This window comes from Aedes albopictus, chromosome 2, assembly GCF_035046485.1.
Source record: "Aedes albopictus strain Foshan chromosome 2, AalbF5, whole genome shotgun sequence".
NCBI classification, from domain to species: Eukaryota; Metazoa; Arthropoda; class Insecta; order Diptera; family Culicidae; genus Aedes; species Aedes albopictus.
The window spans coordinates 308661079-308670676 of NC_085137.1; positions in this window are offsets into that span (position 1 = coordinate 308661079).

Here is a 9598-nt window from a genome sequence, read left to right on the forward strand (position 1 = left end):
TGCATAAGATAAAATAAGGAGAGACGGAGGTGGAAGCACTCCCCCCCCCCTTCGAGGTAAATCTGCCCCCCCCCATGTTTTAAATGTTAATCAGGTATAATGGTGAAGAATTGTTTATCAACCAGAAGCCCCCCCTCTCCAATTTGCCTGCCACCCTCTCACCCCCCTTTTTTTTCCTCCCTATTGGGGAAATTAAGCCACTGCGTCCAATAGGCAGTAATATAAGCTCAAACTCGTCGATTGGATATTTTTTTAATATGCTTATATTATTTTACTGAACACATATCAACATCATTCACAAAGTTGATGATATGTCTCCATTTTTTATACTGCAGGAATGAATATACTGCTAAGTGCTAAGTAGAACATAATTTTCACTGTCTCTAGAAACTTAATCAAATTCACAAGCAATATCAATTTCACGATTTTTGAGAACATGGTCAATATGCTATTTTTGTAAAGTGCCCACATTACCACCAAACATAACATCGTTTCCAAGTTCCGAATAAGCGTCGCGCCAATCGTTATTGTATTTTTCAAAGTTTTTTTTTGCGTGAGCCTTTTTCTATGCATTGTTAAAATATTGTGCTACGTACTTCAACTTTTGAAGTACAGTAGACGTTCGATAATTGCAACATGTTTACGTTTCACTTAACGAATAAAATTCAATAACTGCAAAAACTAGTAGATGTCATAGAACTGTCAGTTGCTGCAGAATGCAGCCAATGTGCATGTTGACATTTCATTATGACGGATAGCGGTGCAATAACTGCAAAATTGTTGCACTTAGCAAACATAAAAAGCATTGCAGTTGAAGCGTTTGCACCGAGCGATCGTCTACTGTAGTCGTTCTTCTTTAGGAAGATCAAAATTATATTTTGCCTTGATATATTCAAATGCTTTTGTTGCATTAACTATTTGAGTTTTTTTTTTAGATCTAAAGTATGACCGCAGACAAACAGACGTCCCACTGTACTCAGATCGTTTCCCTTTTTAACGTAATAAGCATTGGGCGATTTTGTTTTCGTGGCGATGATTTTTATCGCATTTTGTTCCAAGTGATACGTCTGTTTGTCTGTGGTAACACGATGTTCCTATGTTCAATATTACCACAAACAATTATTTTCAGATTTGTTTACGTTTAATTAACTACTGTGCGATGTTCAGGTTGCTAGTGTTAAAGTTCAAAACAAACTTATGATTTGAAAATATTGCCCTCGTCTTTTAAATACAAGTAGGTATTTTTAGTAAAACAAATATATAAGATGTGGTTTTTCTTCCCCCGTTGGTAAATATGTATTCAAAATATAAACAAGATTTTCGTGAACAAAAGAAGCATTTCAATCCAGATGAGTTAATACAGTTTGTGTATGGAAAGATAATTTTCGGTCAGTTTTTACCCATTTTTAACATAAAAATAATTAAGTGTATAACATTTTAAAGACCTAATTTGACAATTAACAGTTCTACCTTTGAAGCAATGTTTAATTTGTACGACTTTTTTGTATGTGCTCGCATAATCAATGATCGTAATTAACAAAAAAAAAAATAGAAAAAATCCATTTTTCGGGCTTGTGTCAAAATGATGCTCATCCGCAGCTATCCGCAGCTGGATTCGCGTTCTGCAGATAGTATGGACCCCAAACTAAACTATGGAGGCGGTCTCTTGAGACTGCTCGACCCTGCTTGTTAGATATACACGGAAAAATATTAAAACCCAAAGAATAAGTTTTAAAAACTCAAATTTGGCTAAACTGCTTTTAGTTTTAACTCAAAGTTGGGTTGTTTTCTCCCTCGCCCCACCGCAATGTTGTCAAAAACAAAGAGAGAAGCACCGACGCATCCGCTGCTCTTCCGTGGAAGAAGCCAAATTTGGGTTTTCTTGAGTTAACCCAAATTTGCGTCATTTGAGGCCTCCGTTGGGTGAAAATAACTTACCAGTGGGTTAATTTTTTTGCCGCTCTCAAACGAGAACTACTCACTCACCACTTTCGCTGTTTGACGCAAATTTGAGTTATTCCACGGAAGACCGGGATTGCGTCAAAACAACTTAAATTTGGGTTGATTTGTAGTTCCGTGTAGACCAACTTAGGCAAAAAATGCTGTTTTTGTCAATAATTACCCATTTTTTACTCATTTAAATTAACCGTGTAACCCCAACAACACACCCATTTTCAAGTTCAGACAATAACATTTCCAACGGTGGATTAAATTCCAAAATTAAACCGTTTTTTCACTGAGAAAATTGTATTTGTTTAAAATGCATTTTTCCACAATTTTCACTATTTTTCTAAGTCTGATATCTGTGGCGCAATGAGTTTCCATCGCAGAGGGCTAAAATTTTGGGAATCTAGGTTTGAACTATCTGGCTATCAAATGGTATATAAGACACGTCATTCAAAGCAAGTAAACTTTTCGATTTTTGGCCACCACTTTCCCCATAGTGCGCTGGCGCTGCTACCGTTGCGTAACGAAGGTAGTCGGCGTAACCCTTCCGACGAACCGCAATCCGGGATTTTATCAGATGGACGGACAGCCCTAAATCTCCGAGGTCTGAGCTCTGCGCCGGTCGTCGTTACCGTAATTGGTTTGAGATTTCCAGGAATATGCCTGCCTACGGATCCCGGGTCCCAGTTCCCAGTTCGGTTCGGTTCGGCGTGTTTGGTACTTTTATGTTCCTAATTAGTTTTCCACTAACGAACCAGACTGCCAGGAAACACAAACTCCTCCGACTGAGTCGGCATCTTGGTTTTAGTTTTATTATTCAATTTTATTATCACTAAATTCGCCTTCTACGTCTCTGCTTCGCACCCTTTCCTACTGGCGGTAGTGGCGGCTTGAAGGTCTGTTTTCCCATGCCCCAGGTGCCTCTCTTCTTCGTCGGCGGCTACAGTTCTTGGAAATAGTTTGGTACACCCAACCAAACCCCCGGGGGAAGCACAACAACAAGATCTGCTACCTAATTGTTTAATTACGTCCGTCTAGTTTTTCGGAACGAAAAACAAACTCGAACGACACTTTCGTTTGCTTGCGCTCGAAATCGGCTAGTGGCTTCTTTAAAGTTTGAACACAGTTACCAGGAAGCATGTTTTTAGACGAGGATGCTTTAATGATAGAAGCACTTAAAGCCACAGTTGAACAAGTGAAGAAGCAGGTACCAACCGAGAGGAACGTAATTAAAAGACGAGAGAAAACTTGCGTGTCGTCTGCAAACGGGGCCAGCAGAACTCTCCGGTTGGCTCTTTCCGTCTCGAGACGTTCCATCCGTTGAAGTATGGGGCCACTTTCGTTCCCGAAGTGGCACTGCTTAAATTGCGTAAATAAAGTCGCACAACAAACGAACGACAACGATGCGGACGATTTTTCTTACATTATGGGAAGTGAGTTTGCTGGGGTACCTATAACTACTTATGATGCTCTTGATGCGTGCACGACAACATACTCACTCGCATGATGGTCCTCAAAGGTGGGCTGGAAAATATCCTATGTTGAATGCTTGCCTTTCGTGGGTGATGGATGCTGGAGTGCAGACTATGTTTTCATACGATTAAAGACCTGCGCTTCCGATTAATTCATAAGAAATGTCTGCATAAAAGATATTTTTACAAGACGGTTAACAATTACACAGCAAAACACTAATAAACAATAGATATATGTATTGGTGAGCTCGTTCCATACTATGTTTGGTATTGTTAGCAATTCTCCAATCATCCAAATTCTCCAATCATTCAGCTGCGAATAAACAGTTATCTGGTGGGTTGGTGAGCTCATTTCATATTATGTTTGGGATTTTTTTTTTCAAATAATTTTATAAATTAAATTACAACGACTTGAAGTTGCATTATTTTTCAGCTATTTCTCAAATCCCTAGCTGCAATAAAATTAACAAATACGTTAGTGAACAATCGAGGCGACATTCTTTCGACCCGACAAAATATAAACAACAACACCCCGAAAAAACGAGGCCACCTGAAAGCGAGTCGCCTACATATCAGACGCGCCCCTGACGACCGACGAAAATTTACGACCGATGAATCACAAATCCTGCCACAAAATTTCATTTTAATGCGACGGCGTAAACAAACCAACGAAAATAGCAGTAAAAACATCTCCGCGCTCGGTGACAAACGGATTTTACGACGAGCTTGTCCTTTTTACCCATCATTATCATCATCGGTGTCATCATTTCGGCAACCGCAATCAACATCAACCTCAAACCAAGCCATATCATCGAGTACTAATGTTGGACCTTTCTCTATCTCTCTCTCCCCCCACACAGACTGGACGCGGTCGAAAGTCGCTGAACCTTGGTGCCACACCGAAGAACCTACCGCAAAACGCAACGGCAGCTAGCCCGGCGCCAGCCTCATTGCCACATCCCTCACCGAATACGACCACCGGTGCTGTTGCCGCTGCAACTGGGACTTCCAATGTGGTCCAATCGAGCCAACTGGTGACCGTTTCCGGTGCACAAACAGGAGTCAACGCCACGCTGCTTGCCACCAACGCCAATCAACCCCTGCAACAGCAGCAGCAGCAGCTTGCACAGCAGAGCCAAGTACCCACCAATCAGCAGGGTTTGCAAGCTCCGCAACAGCAACAACAACATCAAGTGCCAACAGTCGGTATAATCAAAACCGAAACAATGAAGGATCAACCACAGCAACCAATGGTAAGTTGAGACGCGGTGTCTCACCTGACTGGTGAGACCGTTCCATCCTCCTGGTTAATCAATATTATCGCGCGCGCGATGCACAGCTGAACTTCCCCGGCAGTCAGTCAGAAGTCGTGGAAAGTTTTGCGTGTCTGAAATTGCAGAGCATCAACAACTCTGCCAAACTTTTTGCGTAGCATAAGCATAACTATTTCGCCAACCGACAGTTCCATCGATGTGCCCGAGATAAGTTTTAGCCTGCTATTAATACTCGCTCCGGGTCGGATCGGGTACGCGGAAAGCTGCGAGAGGCGGACAAGGAAAAACTGTTGTGCTATTTATTGTGTGTTTTCAATTAAAACTCGGATCGATTTTGCACTATCGCGGGGTTTCTGAAAGAAGAATAGCCATGAAAAAAGATATCTGTGTGAACTTCTATGTAGGGCAGAGTGAAAGAGATTCTAAATTTGGAATCAGACTTATGCGAATTATAATAAATCCAAAATTGTTTGAAATTCCGGAGTTTCTTTGCTGCATATGTACGTGCATATATTTTCTTGCACTACATCACACTTATTTAGGCTAACACAATGAATAACACATATGACTTCACTTTACTCGATTTGGGAATGTCGCCCTTCATCCTCGATCACGCTCAATGCATCGCTAGACTGGTTCGTCCATCGTGCTCTCGGCGCTCCACGCCTTCTTGTGCCAACCGGATCAATAGCAAATATCAACTTTGCAGGATTGTTGCCCGGCATCATTGCAAAATACCCTGTCCACAGTATCCTTCCGACTGGTGTTGGTTACCTTCTGGATGCTGGGTTTGCCGTAGATTGCAGCGAGCTCATGCACAGTGGCGGGCCTCCATACAAAAGTCGGACAAAACCTCAAATGTTAACCAAAATTGCTAAAATTCACAGGTTATGATAATTTTAGTTCCCTTAATCTATTTCTGATGTGGAACTTATAATATATTTAGATTTTACTATATTAGGGTGGTTCAAAACTTTGAAATCTGCTGATTACGGAAAGCATGTAAAAATAATCGATTATAAGCTATCACGATGTGCTTTCTTCGTAGGTTTTGATTAACCTTTTAATTTGGGGGTTCTTAAATCATGTATTGGTATTGAAATATAATTGTGTATTTGTTGCTTTTAGAGTGGTCCAAAATCTTCAAAACTACATAAATCATTAGAAAAAATCATTTATCTACGTTTTCTTTCAATGGATCAATTCAGATACACACCAGTGTTGGCTGACAAGACGTGGTCTATTCTCAGGGACTGCCCATAGACCACGTGACATTTTACGGTGGGTACACGGAGGTGCACATGTGTTAATTCAACCGTTATGGGGTCAGATAGTCTAATATAGTGAACTGCGTAAAATTTGAACTGCTTTTTAGCAACGTTTCAGCAACTTCATATATGCTCTACCGAGTTTGGGTTGTAAGATACATCGATCCCTGCTATCACTTGTCGAAGCAACCGAAACAACCATCTCTATAAAGAATTGGCAATTCCTATTCGCAATATTCAAGGGAGTTTTTGATAAACGATCATCAGAGATAGGTAATCATATTTATGAACAGTAGAGTTCCAGCAAATATCTTCTTGACGGGCTTGGTGGTCTAGTGGCTACCGCTTCTGATTCGTATGCATAAGGTCATGGGTTCAATCCCTGGCCCGTCCTTTTCATCTTACTTTGTATCTTTCTATCCACTTTCTCTCGCTCTCTCTTCTCTACATATACAACTCATGTATATTCATATGTTCATAGCCATCGCTAGAACCAGAAACGAATTGAAAAAAGTCGTTTCCCTCCCTTCCAACTTCCACTCACAGCACAGTGTATATATAACGCCTATAAGTTATGCAACCAAAGCGTGCTGTGCCACTTGACCTTATTCACTTTATTCACCACACAATCTATCACGAACACTATAAATAACCCTATCCATGGATCGCATCACCGACCCAACGGTGACTCCCAGATCTCCCATCCTTTCCGTCTAACAAATACCCCAGTCCGTGCGGGTTGTGGGGACGCAGAGTGCTCTCGGTCTCTAGTAGCAACAACCAGTACACTCTAACATTCCTTTCCCTTCCCAGCTGACTATAAGGACTTGGCCGGCGCCGTTAATGATCACATATGCATGAGCTGCTAAAATTGCACTTTGAGAATAAGTGGAATGTCCCAGCCCCTTATTCAGTTGGATCTCAGTGCAACTGGTACCAGTTCAGATCAATCACGGAGGAGCAACCATTGACTTGTATAGTCAGAATTGATCGATTGATCGTTGATCGTAGAGTTCCAGCAAATATCTTCAAAATCTTTATCACTCTGTGTGTCGTTCAGTAGAAATGTGTTTAACGAAACTGCATGAATAACATACAATCAGACCCGGATTTAAGGGGGGGCAATGGGGGCAAGTGCCCCGGGCCCCCCGATTGAGGGGGCCCCCAAGAATCCCGAAGCACTATATATATTTTGTTCAACGAACTTATATAAAACACAGTTGTCCTAGAGTAGTTGTTGTTGGGTTACCCAAAGTATCGAGATTACTTCATAATCTGAAATTTGACTGGAGAATAAATCGAAATCCTAAACTTCATGATTTTTGGTGCACTGGCACTATTTTTAGATGGATTTACAGTTTTTGTGGGATATTTTCTTCTATATGAGCTGCCATTCTATAAGCATAAAACTGTTTTGTCAATTTATTGATAAATGCAAAACAATTGAAATAAAAAAAAAAAAAAAAAACAACAACAACTAAACGATCCAATTGTTTCTCCAGAGAGGTATACAATATTCATCAATTGGATAAAAAGAAGTTTCTTGTTTATTTTGATGTATACGAGTTTCTCTAAAACCTCTTGAAAGTTTTTATTTAGTTCTGTAGAAAAAAAAATAAAAACGTTTCTTAACGTTTCTTCTAAACCAAAGATTATTTTTTCAGAGTAAATTAAACGATCTTTGTATATCAATAGAAATGTCATTCCATTGATAGTTTAACACTTCAATCACTTATTTGACAATGATTGTGCATGCTTCTGTTGATTATACGATTATATTCTGAAAACACATACACTGAAGTTTTTTTTTACGACGGTAATGGTACCGCGTAAAAAAACCGCGTAAAAAACCGCGTTATTTCAAAAAAAAAAACGTCGTAAAAAAAGTAAAAAAAAATCAAGTTACGTTGGATGTAATCCTGACTATTTTGCGCGTGTTTTTGAAAAAAAAACTCGGCTTTTTGACGACGGGTTTTGAAATAACGCGGTACCGTGTAAAAAAACTTCAGTGTACTCAATACCCATCTGCCTCAGTTCGTTGAGGACAGATGTTTTTATGGGAAAGATATGATAATTATTCCAGGAGATGTTTAGGAAATTGGGATCAATTTTGGAAGCCTAGCTTACTAAAACACCTCGGAGCAGTGGTTTTACATATCTATATTTTGGGTTTCACCGACGTTTTTCTAAATTTATTGCAACAGTTGCCCCCTAAAGACCTAACTTTTTTCAGTCTGGAAGTACTCGTAAAATATTGCAATCGCAAAAAAACAGTAAAAATCTAAAAAAATACGAATTACACAACATTGACAAAAAAATAATATAAGATTTACATCTTTAAAATCTTGCTTTTAGGGGGCCTACTCCAAAAAGTTTGCCCCGGGCCCCCTGAAGCCTAAATCTGGCACTGCATACAATAAAACTTCAATTTTAAAAAAACCAATATAAGGGGTTTCACTTAATGTTCGTTTCATAAAATTGCGATTTAAATATTCAAAGATTGCCTTGGTGATCGCTACGTTTACGCAGAAAAATATTTAACGTCGCGTTTAACGCCGTTTAGTGAATTCCTTTTATATTTTATAGATGATTGTTGCTTTGAACTGTAGCGATGTGCGTGTAGAAAAGAAACACGTAGATGTCAATGAATTTGCGTGACTATATATTGAAACTTTGATAGGAGTTCGTGAAGAGATTGCTTCCAAGGTTGTTGAGCAATTCTAATGATTAAGATGAATCGAAGAAACGACCAGTTTATGAAAACCAAGGGTTGTAGTTATTTTTACATGTTTTTCACGGTTGTTTTTGTCTTTCTTTTCTTTTGAAGGTTAAAAGAGTGTATCTGGTGAAGCAACAAGTGGTTAGTGTCTAAGAAAATAAAGACTTATTCATACTTAGTCATCACTCCTTTCCTCTCCAGCTTACTGTTTTTAGCTGGAGCACCCACCTTCTTGTGTTTTTCTGTCAAAAAATAAAATAATATTAAAAAAAAATAATAAAAAAATGGTAAAGCTGTGGTCATTACATTATCAGACACCCCCCTTATGACCATCTGACTTGGTGAAAGTCTCTTACAGGAATGAAAATTACACTAAATTGTTAGTATTCTGAAGTCAATTTGAACTATGTTAAGATAAAATTTAAACTTTAAACAATATCACTTCCTCCATAACCATGCGGCTCCATTGTGACCTGATAGAAAAAAAAAATCGCGCTTAGCGCAAAAATGCGCAAACAGTGACCTATATAGCCAAAAACTAGACAAAATTGCACGTGAGATCCGGGATACGGCGTCGTTTTCTGATGTTTCCTAAACAAGTATTGGATCTCTTTAATACGAAGTTTTTCTCCAAAATTCCATAAAACTCAATATGTTTGCATATTGTAAAAACATAATAATTTTGAGATTGAATTCCAAACAATCCCTGAAATATAATGGTTATTCATACCCAAAAACACAAAAAATATTGTCACATTATTCAAGTCTTCCTAACTTTTACAACGAACTCATTAAGGAAGCTCATAAAATAAAGACAATATATACTAATATTGTAGCACATAAAACCTCAACTTTGAAGAAATCTACAAGACTCATTTTTCGACCAAATGACTTGAAAATTTGGGGTTTTCTTAGTTG